This window comes from Canis aureus, chromosome 15 (assembly GCF_053574225.1).
Source record: "Canis aureus isolate CA01 chromosome 15, VMU_Caureus_v.1.0, whole genome shotgun sequence".
NCBI lineage: Eukaryota > Metazoa > Chordata > Mammalia > Carnivora > Canidae > Canis > Canis aureus.
In genome coordinates, this window is record NC_135625.1 from 20,834,158 (window position 1) to 20,849,942 (window position 15,785).

General features: G+C 39.0%; 1 long non-coding RNA gene and 1 pseudogene across 5 annotated transcripts in view; both read right to left on the reverse strand.

Annotated features, from left to right (window-relative positions):
* Positions 1-15,785, reverse strand: part of LOC144284325 (uncharacterized) — a 38,437-nt gene that overhangs the window by 18,192 nt on the left and 4,460 nt on the right. For 2 of the 5 annotated variants that reach the window (XR_013352674.1, XR_013352673.1), the window contains exon 2: positions 1,640-1,779. This is a non-coding gene — a long non-coding RNA (uncharacterized LOC144284325). Of the gene's footprint in view, positions 1-1,299; positions 1,780-15,785 lie in introns of those variants that run through there. The other 3 variants (XR_013352672.1, XR_013352671.1, XR_013352670.1) reach the window with 2 other exon arrangements.
* LOC144285097 (non-selective voltage-gated ion channel VDAC3-like) lies at positions 8,226-9,333 on the reverse strand (annotated as a pseudogene).

Genomic DNA, 15,785 nt, shown 5'->3' on the forward strand with positions numbered 1-15,785 from the left:
TCTCCCAAAGGTCCTAGATTGGTCCTCTAAAGACCCAGAATCGCAACTCAGTGTCGTCACTTATTAGTTTGCTTGGCCCCCGGGGAAATTTCCTGTACTCTCTAGGTTGTAGTTTCTTCCTTTTATTTTTATTTTTTATTTTTTAAAGATTTAAAAATTTTATTTGTTCATGAGAGACACCCAGAGAGAGGCAGAGGGAGGAGCCAGGCTTCCCTGGGGGGAACCTGATGTGAGACTCAAACCCAGGACCCCGTGATCATGCCCTGAGCCGAAGGGAGACGCTTACCACTGAGCCACCCGGGTGCCCCTGGCTCCTTCCTTTTAAAGGGAGAAATAACAAAGCTGATAAATAGGGACACTGAATCTCAGCAAGTCGGGGGTTGTCCAAAGTTCCCTCTGCGCAGGTGGCCCAGCTGCTGGAGGGGCTGAGGCTCTCATGGAAGTGCTCTCAGCTGGTAGCTGCTGGGCGGGTGGAGATGCTACCTTTCCCAGTCACCTTTCCCCTGGGGCAAAAACCCATTCTCCCAGATTTTCCCTTACAGGCCAATTATCCATTTTCTCCCATTCAGATCAAGTCTGGGTTGGACAAAGGTCATGAAAACAGAACTGCCTACCTAAATAATGTTACAACCTGTACCCCTTTGGGTAACATCACTAACAATGAACATGTATTAAATCCTTCAACTGCCAAGTTCCAAGTGGGATACTTTACTTGCAATGCCACCCCTAACAACCCTATCACATAGTTTCTTTCTTTTTTTTTTTGTATATTTTTTTATTGGAGTTCGATTTGTCAACATATAGCATAACACCCAGTGCTCATCCCGTCAAGTGCCCCCCTCAGTGCCGGTCACCCAGTCACCCCATCCCCCCGTTGTCACATAATTTCTATGAAGTCACTTAGGTGCACACAGAAGTTACCAAAAGTGGTGGGATCAGAATTTGAACTCAGGCAGCCTGTGCTTTGCAACCACCAAATCATAGTCTCTCTTTCCTAGATTAAGCTGCTAGATCACGAACAAGTAGCAAGAGAGAGTAGGGAAGGTATTTTCCATGGAAAGAACTGATAGCTGGAGATTTGGGGGGCGGGGGAGGGAGTCCCCATGGAGGGGCACCTGGGTGGCTCAGCGGTTAGTGCCTGCCTTGGGCCCAGGGCGTGATCCTGGAGACCTGGGATGGAGTCCCAGGTCGGGCCCCCTGCATGGAGCCTGCTTCTCCCTCTGCCTGTGTCTCTGCCTCTCTCTCTCTCTCTCATGAATAAATAAATAAAATCTTAAAAAAAAAAAAAAAGAGTAGAAATGAAGAAGAAAAATATCAGTTTATTGGGGGGGTGGGGGGACAGAGAGAGTAAAATGTGCCTTGGGAATAGGATTAAAATGAAGCCATCAAAGCTGGTTTTATTCATGCATCGTCATATACTGGAAAACTAAACCTTCACCGAATAGCTGGAGGTAAGCATGCTCTCCGGCTTCGGGAGACTCACAGGCTAAAACCAGCTGCTCGCACACCTCTCAAGTCTAGTTTGATGATGAGAGGCTTCTGACAGAGTGTGGAAATCACTGCCTAAAATAGATTCTTGGCCCAAGGTCACAGAAGAATTACAGGAGGGCTTCAGCCAAGACACGGGGGTCCCACCTACAGGCCTCTTGTCTCTCACAGAGGGAAGCCCATGGTTCCTGTCTCCGCAGAGCAGGGGTGGAGGGGGCTTGTGCACCAAGATGAAGAAACTCAGACTCCATTCATCCAGGTCAGGCTCCTTCCCCTAATTCCGGCCAAGATCTGACAAGAAGGAACAAAAACTTAGAGTGAGTGCTTTGGGGACAGAGAGTGCATGTAGAAATGAGGCCCCTGGGGACTCTTTACATTGCAAAGCCCTGAAATTACTCTGTTTTGCTCTGTTGAAAGAGGAGCCAAAAATTAGCAACCATTTCTCCGTGCAGAGGTGCAGAGCCAGTGAGTCTACTAACCTCTGCCCGATATTTTCAGATCGGCTTTGTGAGTCTCTAGAAGATGTGTCATGTCCTATTGGAAGTAGACAGAAGGGCAAAATCATTATTTGAAAGTTACTGCAGGACTGTTTTTAAAGGAAGAAAAATCCTGATACCAGAAAAGCAGAGCTCTTAGTCTTCTGGACACTGATGGAAGCTATTATTGTGATGGAAGAGAGTGAGCAGGACTAGCCAGGGTAACTGCAGTCTGGGTGCTTCTGGAAGCCAGAAAGCCCAACACCTAACAAGGAGAAGCGCAGGATGGTTGAGCCGGAACTACAGGTCTCATTCCTTAAGTTCCGCACCCCACCCTGCCTCCTCACCCATCATCACCTGACCTGCTCCTCTCCGTGATGACAGCGGATGAGTTTACACTAAGGGAGAAAGCACATCCTGAGCCAGTATCATAAATGCTTCCTTTCTTCCACTTATGTTTTTTCCCAAATATAAAAATAGCACACTTGGGGCACCTGGGTGGCTCAGTCGGTTAAGCCTCTGCCTTCACCTCAGGTCATGATCCCAGTGTCCTGGGATCTAGCCCCAGTGAGTTTCCCTGCTCAATGGGGAGCCTGCTTCTCTCTCTCCCACTGCCCCTCCCCCTGCTCATGCTCTCTCTCTCTCAAATAAATAAATAAATAAATAAATAAAATCTTTAGAAAAATAGCATACTCATTGAAAAGGATTCAGAAAATACAGAAAGAGCCAATAAAGAAAATTCCTTATAATCTCAGTATCTGTTATCCTTTGCACTAAATGTAAGGAGTCATTTGTCTTGGTTGCCAAGCTCTATCTCCCAGATCCTAGAAAGCTAAGTGGCACATGGTAAGTATTCAATACAACACTTTTTTTTTGTATGAATCAATCCATGTTTTTTAAAATGAATCAATCCATATACAGAGATTACATATAGAGGCACCTGGGTGGCTCAGTGGTTGAATGCCTGCCTTCAGCCCAGGGTATGATCCTGGAGTCCCGAGATCGAGTCCCGCATTGGGCTTCCTGCATGGAGCCTGCTTCTCCCTCTGCCTATGTCTCTGCCTCTCTGTGTGTCTCTTATAAATAAATAAACATTTAAAAAAAAAAAAACCAACAAAACTATTTAAGATCATAGCTCAGTATTTACTTAGATTTTACTCAATATTTCAAAGCATACATTTTTTGGTAAATCCGTGTATATAATTTTCTTCTGTGAGTTCTTATTGTGGTAAAATACACATATAAAACTTATCATTTTAGGCATTTTCAAGTATGCATTTCAGTGGCAGGAAGGACATTGGCAATTTGTACAACCATCAACACTGTCCATTTCCAGAACTTTTTCGTCATCACAAAATGAAACTCTGTTCCCATTAAACACTAACTCTCCAATCCTTGCTCCTCCTGTCCCTGATAACCTCTTTTTTGTTTTCTGTTTCTCTGCATTTACACATTCTAGATGCCTCATATAAATGGAATCTTAATGGTATTTGTCCTTTTGCTTCCAGTTCATTTCATTTAGCACAATATTTTCAATGTTTGTCCACACTGGAGAGTGCTAAGGCTGAATCCTATTTCATTGTATGTGTATTCCACGTTTTCTTTATCCATTCATCTATTTTTTAAAAAGATTTTATTTATTCATTCATGAGAGACACAGAGAGAGAGAGAGAGGCAGAGACACAGGCAGAGGGAGAAGCAGGCTCCATGCAGGGAGCCCGATGTGGGACTTGATCCCAGGTCCCCAGGATCACGCCCTGGGCTGAAGGCAGGCACCAAACCACTGAGCCACCCAGGGATCCCCTATCCATTCATCTATTGATGGACATTTGGGTTTTTCCAGTATTTATAGTTTCGCAACTCCTTTTTTTTATTTCACTTTATAATATCTCACTCATGAGCATGCTCTATTGTGTTATATGTTTCTTATATATACTATATATATTTGTAAATATTATAATTATATAATACATATAGCTTATTATCATACATAGTTGTCCATTTTATTATTTTACTTTGAAGGGACACATTCTATGCGATTGAGTGACAATTTCCCTGAGTGTACAAGAGATGACCTAATCATTCTCCTATGTTTGCACATTTAGGTTACCTTGGACTTTTGCCATGGTAAGTAAGGCTGCAACATCCTTGGACACAAAGTTCTGTCTGAGTGTAGATTGATATTACTGTTTCCCAGCAATAGATTCCTGGAAGGGGAATTACAGTGACAATCATGTTCTCTAAACTTCTCTCGATATTTTCTTTCCAGTTTGCTTGTCAAATGGTTTTCCAGAAAGGCACATGGCTCTTCCAGTTGTCCAAGAGGAAATTTATCTTACCCTTTTAAAAAAAAATAGAATTATTCTGCTTTTTTTTTTTTTTTAAGATTTTATTTATTTGCTCATGAGAGACACACACACACCCACACACACAGAGAGGCAGAGACACAGGCAGAGGAAGAAGGAGGCTCCTCCCAGGGAGCTTGATGTGGGACTTGATCCTGGGACTCCAGGATCATGCCCTGAGCTAAAGGCAGGCCCTAAACCACTGAGCCACCCAGGGATCCCTATCTTACCCTTTTGACTCTAAATGTTATCGTATGAAATGTCTTTGCTAATTTGATGGACGAAAATGGTATCTTGTTGACCAAAGCTCCATTTGGTGGGTTACTAGACCTCACTCAGTCTCTAAGATGTCCATGTCCCTCACAGTAGCTCTCATGGCACTGGCAGTGGAGGAGTCCTTAGCAATGGGGGTGGGGGCACGCAGGGTGAAGGGTGAGGGAACAGGTGCAGGGTGGGGAGTGGGGACTGCATGCATGATGATGTGGGGCTCTGATAAGTTAGACTCTACTGGCATTTATAATGTACTGAGGACTCAACTAAGCTCAGCTCTCTGCTGCAACCTGGGTCATTACAAACTTAATCCTCTCAGTTTCTCAGGCTTGCAGGCTGGCTGCAGTTTATCCACGGTATCAAATGATTTCTACACAATTCCTTTGGCTTACCACCAATAGATTTTATTATTTGCTTTTTTTTTTTTTTTTTGCAAAATTAGAAAAATCCAGCCTCAAATAGCTTAAGGAGCTTTTCAAGAAAACACAAGTGAGAAGTAGCCAATCTGGGATTTGAGCTCCCTGACTATAAATCCATGCCTTTTCCCCTACAGCCACTTTTAAAAAGCTTCACAAACTTGAAAAGTACTCTCAATGTATACCAGGTACACAGAAAAGAATATTTATTTTTCATTTCACTTAAATGTACCTTTTTCATAGCTTTTTTATATAGATCAATGAGGTCCCGAATGAATTGCTAAGTGTTAGAATTTTCTATTTTTGATCTTTGGGTTTTAAAAGCACAGTAGAATGCAGCAAACGCACCAGACTGTAATCCTGGCTCTGCTGCTTGCTGTTTGCTAGCTGCTTGACTTCGACAGATCACTTAATCTCTCCAAGCCTCAGCTGTAATGACTTCCAATTCACGGAACTGTCGTGAAGATTCAATGTGACGATATTTGTAACTGAATCTAGCAAGGTAGGTGGCATGCATTAGGTGGCCAATAAAAAATTTTAAAGGTCATGGTGAGATGGCAATTGGCAAAAGGAACAAATTGAGGACAATTCAGGAGAAAAGGAACCAATGCATTTATTGCTAGTCCAGATCTGCAAGGGAGAGGAAGACACATATCCTTTAATTTTTTATTGAAGTATAATACAAATACAGAAAAGTGAGCAAATCGTCATATGGTTCAATGAATTACCCCAAGTAATCATACTCATTTAATCATCTCCAGGACAGGAAATGGAAAATCACCAGCCATGCAGAGCCCTCTTGGTTTGATCACTTTCCCCTCAGTCCTCCCCAGTGGTAACCACTTGCTGGATGTTTAAACCAATGGGCAGAGTTCTGTCCATCTCCTATAAATGAAACTTGGTCCCAATTTCAGACCATATACAAGACCTAAAGCATCTAAAAAAGTAGTCTGACTCTCACGAGCATAATTTTCAGTGAGGGAACAAAAAAAAAGAGCCAATCAGGGAAGGATATCATTTATATAAAGTTGAGTCTTTTGAGTAACAAATTCTTAATGTAGCCATAATTGTCAATATTTTCCCTTACAGTAATACTTTGTGTCTTGTTTAGGACTGCCTGTCAATTAATCTATGATAAAGAGGAAGAGAATATATAACAGGAAAAAAAGAGTTTCTTCAATAAATGGTGTTGGGAAAACCGGACAGCTACATGCAAAAGAATGAAACCGGACTCCCATCTTAGACTATCTACAAAAATAACTGCAAAATGGTTGAAAGACTTGAACGTAAGACTGAAACCATAAAACTCCTTAAAGAAAATGTAGGCAGTAAGCTCTTTGACATCTGTCTTGGTGATTATTATTTTTTTTAATTTCCAAAAGCAAAAATCAACAAGTGAGACTACATCAAACTAAAAAGCCTCTGCACGGCAAAGGAAATCATCAACAAAATGCAAAGGCAACTTACTGAAGGAGAAGATATTTGCAAATCATATCTGATAAGGGGTTACTATCCCAAATATATAAAGTACTCTTAAAACTCAATAGCAAAACAACAATCTGATTAAAAATGGGCAGAAGAACTGAATAGACATTCTTCCCAAGAAGATATCCAGATGGCCAACAGATACATGAAAAGGTGTTCAACATCCCTAACCATTGGGGAAACGCCAATCAAAACCACACTGAGATATCACCTCACACTTTTTAGAATGGCTATCACCAAAAAGACATGAAATAACAGGTGTTGGTGAACATGTGGAGGAAAGGGGAAGCCCTCGTGCACCGGTGGTGGGAACATCAGTTGGTGCAGCCACTACAGAACACAGTATGAAGGTTCCTGAAGAAATCAAGAACAGATCTACCATATGATCCAAAAATTTCACTTCTCAGGGGAACATTAACTCTAAAAGATGTCTGCGTCCCCACATTCATCGCAGCATTATTTACAATAGCCAAGAGATGCAGATAACTTAAGTGCTTATTGATGGATGAATAAAGAAGACAGATGTGGCGTGTATATATATATATATATATATATATATATATATATATATATACAGAATGGAATATTACTCAGCGTAAACAAGACATGAAGGCATTATGCTAAGTGCAATAAGTCAGATAAAGACAAATACCATATAATTTCACTTACATGTGGAATCCAAGACAAACAAATCAAAACAAAACAAAATAAAGCAAACAAAAAAACCAAGCTCATAAATACAGAGAGCAGATGGTGGTTGCCAGCAGAGAGGGGAGTTGAGTAGGCAAAATGGGTGAAGGGGGTCAAAAGGTACACACTTCCAGTTATACAATAAGTAAGTCACATATAATGTACAGAATAGTGACTATAATTAATAACACATTGCACAACTGAAAGTTGCTAAGAGAGTAAAGCTTAAAAGTTCTCAACACAAGAAAAAAAATGTTGTAACCATGTATGGTGACTGATGGTAACTAGATTTATTGTAGTGATCTTTTTGCAGTGTATATACAAATATGAAATCATGTTGCACACTTGAAACTAACATGTTAATTATACCTCAATAAGAAAACAATCAATTATAAGTAAAAAATTTAAAAACTTAATTTTTCGCTTGTTATGATGGAAGGAAACAATTAATTTTTATATATTGGTATCCAATAACTTGGCTAACTAAAGTCACTAATTAAATTTAATAATTTGTTGTAGATCCTTTTGGATAGTCTATGTACAACACCAGATTGTGAATAGGAGCAGTTTTTTTTTTAATAGGAGCAGTTTTTATCCTCGTGTTCATATTCTTATACTCTTTTTCTTTATCTTGTTTATTAAATTGGCTAGGACATTTTTGTCTCATTCTCCATTCCAGAGGGAAAGCTTTTCACGTTTAATCATGCTTGTGTAAGATTATTTATAGGTGCATTTTATTAGATTCAAGCAGTTTTATTTATATTTGCTAGAAGTTCTAATCATGAATATATATTGAATTTTGGCAAGTTCTTTTTCAGCATTTATCTAGATGGTAATATGATGCTTACTCCTTCATTCTGTTGATGTGACAAATATCATCTTTTTTCAAATGTTAAACCATTCTCTCTTTTTTTGTTCCAAGCATGATGGATTTATTTTTTTTAAGATTTTATTTCTTTATTTGAGAGAGAGAGGGAGAGGGAGCACAAGCATGGAAGGGGCAGAGGATGGGGAAGAAGGAGACTTCCCGATGAGCAGGGAGCCCGATGTGGGGCTCAATCCCAGGACCCCAGGATCATGACCCGAGCTGAAGGGGACTTATAGGGTCCCCTTCCTGGTGGAAGGGTTTGAGGATAACCCAGTCCAATCAAGCTGGGATTATTGCTTTAGCAGATAAAGAAGTTCTACAAGCCAGTGTGTAGTTAGCACCAGCGTCAAAACAGGTGGTTGCAAGGCTATGCAAATCTTGTGTTTCAATCTTCTCACTTGAACCGCCTGGTCGATATAGCCTCCAAACTCAGTTTCATCATTTTCTTGAGTGTACAGCTGGAGGTCTGCCACCTTGAAACCCAGGGCAAAATTATTTTGTGACTGTTTGGATTTGGCTCTGCCAAAACTCATCGGGGAGCCAGCCGGCAAGCCAACCTTCAAAGGCTAACACAGCCCAGGTGTAAATGGTTGGTCCAGAAAAATCTATATCAACATTACTGTCAAGGCGGAGACAATCTTATTTATAGGGGACTTCAATTTCCCACTCTTTTTTCCTGTGGTCAGCACAAGCAGGGCATCAAGAGTCACCTTCAAGCCTTCAAGCAACTTATTCTACAAAGAAATTTCTGCCCTGAGAGGGCTATCTCTTTCATTTTAGGTTGAAAATAAGTCCCAGTTACAGATCTTATATTTGGTCTCTAGGTTGTCTGAAGCTTTCCCTGTCTGTGTAAGCACAACCAGAAGTAGAGAATTCTACTAATATAGTAGAATTGGTTCTCCAATTCTTGTGCTATACTGACTATACCAAACCCAAATCCTCTGTTGAAGACCTCCTTGGCAGCCATTCCTAGCTCTCAGTAAGTCTGCGTGTTACATACATCTTCAGCCAGAGGGCCTGTCTCCATGCTGCTAGGGCGACCCAAATATTAAACCATTCTTGCCTTCCTGGAATAGCCCAGTGTATTCACCAGGCACTGCTGGATTTGTTTTGCTAATAGTTGGTTTAATTTTTTTTTTAGATTTATGTAAAACATCATGTTATACTGACCTGTTCTACTCCTTTTATAATGTTCTTGTCAGGTTTTGGTATCAAGGTAACACCAGCCTCAGAGGACAAAATGGAAAGTGTCTCACTTTTTCTATTCTCTGGAAAAGTTTATCTACAACTGGCATTTTTTCCTTTCTCAAATATTTGGTAAAAATTCACCAGTGAAGTCATCTGGACTTGAGGTTTGGGGTTGGTGTTTTTTTGTTTTGTTTTGTTTTTTGTTTTTTGTTTTTTTTTTTGGATTTGGGGTTTTAAATGGAAAGTTTAAAAATATGTATTCCATTTTCTTCATTGTTATAGGACTGTAGAGGATTTTTGTGTCCATTTAGAGGTAAACTGCTTTTCTGGAAAATTGTCCATTGGTAAAAATTTTTTAGTTATTCACACAACATTGATTATAATATCTTCTTACAATATTTTAAATATTTGTAAGATCTATAACAGTGTCTCCTCTTTCATTATTGATGTGGATTATTTTTGCCTTTTTCCCCTTGATCTCACTAGGGAATTTGGACTTTCCAAAGAACCAACGTCTAGTTCTTTCCAAAGAAAGAACTCTTATTCGTCTTTCCAAAGAACCAACATCTAGTTTTGTTAAGCCTCTCTAGTCTGTATTTATTTTATATTTCCACTTAGTTCTTTCTCCCCTTGTCTTTATGATTTCCTCTCTTCCACTCTGAGTTTGATATTTTTCCAACTTTTTGAGATAGATGCTTAGATCACTGCCTTTTCTTTTTCTTTCTTTCTTTCTTTCTTTCTTTCTTTCTTTCTTTCTTTCTTCTTTCTTTCTTTTTTTTTACAGAAAAGACTTCCTTTCCTTTTTGGCTTTTTTTTTTTTTTTTTTTAAGATTCTATTTATTCGTGAGAGACAGAAAGAGAGAGAGAGAGAGGCAGAGACACAGGCAGAGGGAGAAGCAGGCTCCATGCAGGAGCCCGACGTGGGACTCGATCCCAGGACCCCAGGATCATGCTCTGGGCCAAAGGCGGCGCTAAACCGCTGAGCCACCCGGGCTGCCCAGATCACTGCCTTTTCATCTATTCTTCTTTTCTAGTGTATGTGTTATAAGGATATTTTATTTTTATTTATTTTTTTAAGATTTTTAAATTTTATTTATTCATAGAGACAGAGAGAGAGAGAGAGAGAGGCAGAGACACAGGCACCATACAGAGAGCCTGATGTAGGACTCGATCCCGGGTCTCCAGGATCACGCCCTGGGCTGCAGGCGGCCCTAAACCGCTGCGCCACCGGGGCTGCCCTGTGTTATAAGGATATAAATTTTCCTCTAAGTATGGCTTTAGCTGTACCAACACGCTTTGCAATATCTTCATTATTATTCCAGTAAACTATTTTCTAATTTCCTTTGTTATTTTTTCATTGATTTATGAGTTATTAAAGGATAATTCTTTCTTTATTTTTCCTTTTAGTTAGAGAGTGTGAGCAAGCATGGGGGCTAGAGGCAGAGGGAGAGGGAAAGAGAGAGTCTCAAGCGGGCTCCATGTCCAGTGCAGAGCCCAATGCAAAGCTTGAACTCCTGACCCTGATATCATGACCTAAAATAAAATCAAGAGTTGGTCACTTAACTAACTGAACCACCCAGGCGCCCTGGAAGGGATAATCCTTAATTTCCATACCTGGAAATCTGTTCAAATGATATTATAATTTATTTTTTTTTAAGATTTTATTTATTTACTCATGAGAGACAGAGGGAGAGAGGCAGAGACACAGGCAGAGGGAGAAGCAGGCTCCATTCAGGGACCCCGACGTGGGACTCGATCCCGGGTCTCCAGGAGCATGCCCTGGGCTGAAGGTAGGCGCTAAACCACTGAACCACCCCGGCTGCCCTTATAATTTATTTCTAATGTGTTTCCACCACTGCCTGACAACAAACTGTATGATTTCAATGCTTTGTTTTTTGTTGAGATTTGATTTAAACCTAGCATGTGGTAATTTTTATAAATATTTCAAGTGTAATTTTGAACGAAATCTACAGTATTAGGTCAAATATTCTTTATATATCAATTAGGTCAGATTTGTTCTTTTTTTTTTTTTAAAGATTTTATTTCTTTATTCATGAGAGACACATAGAGAGAGAAGCAGAGACAGGCAGAGAGAGAAGCAGGCCCATGCAGAGAGCCCAATGTGGGACTCGATCCTGGATCCCAGGATCACATCTGGAGCCAAAGGCAGAAGCTCAACTACTGAGCCACCTACGTGCCCCCAGATTTGTTACCTGTGAAATTCAAATCTATATTCTTTTGTCTCCTTAATGAGTAAGGCTTGAGATTTTTTTGCCTGATACATTTTGAGATTACTTTATTATGTTCATAGAGTTTTAGGATCACTATATATTTCTGGTAAATTAAGCAATTTATTATAAAATAGTCTGTCTCTACTAGTTATTTTTTCCTTAAGGTCCACTTTGTCTGATGTTTACATGGTACATCTCTTTTTTATTCCCTTACTTTCAATATTTGTGTCCTTATTTTTGTGATGTGTTTCTTGTAAGCAGTATATAGTTGTTTTCTTAATCCAGGTCTACCGTCTTACCATTCACTTTCTAGTTGTCCCATCGATCCTATATTTCTTTTCTTCCTTTCAAATCGATTGTTTCTGTTATTTCATTTTCTCACTTATTTCGGTATTAATATATTATTTTACTATTCTTTTAATAGTTACCCTACATACCCCCTTTTTGAAAAAATTTACATCAAGTACAAATACTTATATCTCTTCCTAGACAATACTAGGGCCTTGTAGCATTTTAATTGTATATGCCTTCTTACCCAACTTAGATGCTGTTTTTTCCATATTTTTGTCAATTTAAGTAACTTTATTAAGACGGAGTTGACACTCCACAAAATGTTCCTGTTTTAAGCATATGGTTTGATGAGTTCTGACAAATGTATGCACCCATGTAACCATCATAATATAGAATATTTACTTCACCCTAAAAAGTTACCTCGTTCTCAGGCAACTATTGACCCGATTTTTGTTATTATAGGTTTGTTTTTATAGTCTTTTGTGTTTGAATTCTTTAAGACCATCATGTTTTGCTATTTATTCATTCTCTTACAGATATCACTAGTTCACTACTATGTATAGCAGTACTATTCTTTTGTTTCTCGTGCTTTTATTTTGGATATTTATTACTGACCTTTCAGTTCCCTAATTCTCTCTCCAGCTGTTAAGCTCATTATCAAATTTTTCTGTTCTAGAAGTTTCATTTTAAAAATAATTTCCTGTTTTCTGCAAGAATTCTCAATTATGTCTTTTATTTCTGTAAATATATTAGGTATAGTTATTTTAAGGTCTGTGTCCAGATATCTGTAAGTCTATTTTTTTGTTTTCCTTGCATTGGTTTCTTTTTTTAAAAAAATATGCTTACAAAAGGATTCCAGTGAAGTGGCTAATCAATGACTTGAAATGAAGTACAACTCTAGAGTTGGAGCAATTTAGTGCCACCTTACCAAGTCAAACGATGCATTTATAAATAAATGTTGGAGGGGAAAGGAAACAATTATTGAGGAAGAAGGAGGATGAAAAGCAGTTAAACAAATATTTTAGCTTGAAGTTATTTCTTGGTTATTAGGACAAGAAAGTGTACTGAATGAGGTTGAAAGCCAACCTGGCCAACCAAGGGTAGGACCTAAGAGTTTCACGATTAGTTTAGTTGAGAATGAAAGATGGCACTGAGAACAGAACTGCAGGTGCTCAAACCTGGTACATCCTAGAACTCAGCATGAGCATATAATGCTAGATAGACATGAGAATCTTTAGCTCTTTTAGTCTTGCTTTTGTAATTGAAGAACAGCTTGATAATATGGAGAGTCTATTAGAGAACATTTATAGTAACATAGAACACAAATCTGGTGTTTGTAAACTAAAAACTAGGTCCAGAAAGATTTCACACAATCCAGCAAAATATGAGGTTAGAATATGAATGAAAATGCAAAGATTGCACTTTGCACTTTTGCAAAGATTGCAAATTAGGATATATTTTTCTTAACCTGAACTTCTGACTCAGGATGTTTCTTCAATGGGTTTCTTTTTACTTATTGTTATGAACAGGTTTGATGCAACCATCCACTGTACTGCCCCAGAAATTCTTTTATTTTGAGTTCTCCTAAGTTGTCTTTAGTTGTTCCAAAGAATGATATGAAATCCCCAAATGAATTAATAGCTATTTTTAAAAGGTTTTATTTATTTAGAGAGAGAGAGTATAAGCAGGGGAGTGGGGCAGAGGCAGAGGGGAAAGCAGACCCCCACTGAGCAGGGACCCCCCCCACTCCAACAGGCTGGATTCCAGGACCCTGAGATCATGACCTGTGCTGAAGGCAGATGCTTAACCCATTGAACCACCCAGGGGCCCCAAATGAATTAATTGATTTAATTTGCTTTAATTACAAATTAAATATATACTAGAAGATCACATGGGGTGTTTTAAAACAAAATAACCCAAGAGTACATCTTTTCTAAAAAGTGTAGTAATCATTGCATTATCTAGAGTATATCTGGAAACACTATATAATTTCCATACACGTGTCTTAAAGTGATCTGAAGCTACAACATATTTAAAAAAAACAATGAATTGAGCATAAAAGTCTTGCTTCAAAGATACATAATCAAAACAATTGGTGGATTTAGATTTTTTGCTTTTCATCACGTTGAGTCATGTGCCACCTGTAAAACAATTGTCTCCTGTGCTCAGTTTTGTAATGCTGAGGCTGGGACTCTACTTATAGTTTTCTTGAGCCAGCTGGCTCCTTCTTGGAGTGCCAGTAAGGAGCTAGAGGAAGACTAGTAGGCAGGAGGAAGGAAAGGGACCCATTCCTTTTTGTAGCTTACTCTTCTGGTCGGCCCTGCTTCCTCCCCACTGGAGCTGCACTTTGTTCCAGAGGGAGCAGTTTGCAGTCCTCCTAACCTTGGGAGCACCTGCCTCATTGTCCCCTCAGAGATTCCACCACTAGCAGCTATTGTCTTGCCCTCAGAGGTATAGGTTTCTGCTCTGTGGGCCTTTTCTTTAAGCTTCTAAAATTTTAACATTCCAACATCTTCCCTTTGTTGGAACCCTAGGGGAGTCGCTGCTTTCTGCAGTTGCTAATTCAGTCTATAAAATGTGATACCTTAGTTTCATTTTTGCCTTGTCCGTTGTTTTGATGGATAGAATAATAGTCTTCCTAAAGACATCCATATGTAATCCCCAAAACATGTGAATATGTTACTTCACATGGCAAAAGAAATTGAACAGTTAAGGATCTTGAGGTGGGAAGATCATCCTGAATTATCCACATGGGTCCTTACGAGAGGGAGGCAGAGGGTCTGAGTCAGAAAAGTGGGTGTGACGATGAAAGCAGAGGTTGAAGAGATTGGCGGGCCCCTGAGACAAGAAATGTAGGTGGCCTCTGGGAGCAGGAATAGGCAAACAAGCATAGATAATCTGGAACCTCCAAAAGGAACACAATTCTGCTGACACCTTGATTTTAGCCCAGTGAAAATTATTTTGGACTTCTGATCTCTGGAACTGTAGGGTAACAAATTTGTGTTATCCCAATCCACTAAATGTGAGGTAATTTGTCATAGTAGTAATAGAAACCTACTACCATTACCTAGTTAATAATACTTTATATTAAATTCTGTCTGTTAAACTCAGTTATTTTATTATTTATTTTATTTGAATGATCAAGTCTCAATTATACTCTCCAAGGTTAACTTTAGCTTATGATGATATACTTAGTATTGAATGTTTTAAAAATAATCCTATTTGTAAAATTGTGTCCTTCCTATTGAGGCTAACTTTACATTATAAAATATAATATTAAAACATATGAATTACATTGGAAATTAAAACAAGACATTTGCCAGTTTGTCAGCTTGCTGTGAAAATTAGGAAAAACTCAGTGTAAGATCTGTGGCACTCATTATGGTCGTTGTGTGGGAAGCACAGAAGAACAGCTGGACTGGATGAGACCAGGGGTCTGGTTAATGAGGAAATGAGTGAATCTTGCTTAATTGGACATGAAGGTATAATCCAGTAGCCAAAAAGTCCAGGAAGACTGGAAGACCACCAGTGCAAACTCTAGGAATGCAGCAAAGGAATGAAGACATAGCTGGACATAGTGCTTCGGGTAGTTGAACTGAATCCAATATTCAGGAAGTTCCCAGTGGACTAGAAGCAAGGCTACTGTCATGGTTTGTAGTAGACGAATAGAATTCATAGTCCAGGGGTGTCTACAAAAGCAGTAGTGAGCAAGTAGATCCACAAAATGGTCTCTTGAGAAGGAATTTAATCTCTATTCTCCAAGCAGATACATGAATATGTATAGTTTTTACTCTGATTTCTGTAACATCTACCCCTCAGTGTGAAAAGATCCAAGGGCTCCAAGTCAATTTAGAGTTAGGTACATATATTAAAATATATATATTTAATATTATATTTATACATATTTCCATAAATTTATGTTTTATGTATTTTTACTTAATATTATGTTTATATTTATAAAGAGATTTACTTTAAGGAATGGGAGCATGTAATTATGGAGGCTGGCAAGTCCAAAATCTGCAGGATGAGGCTGCAGC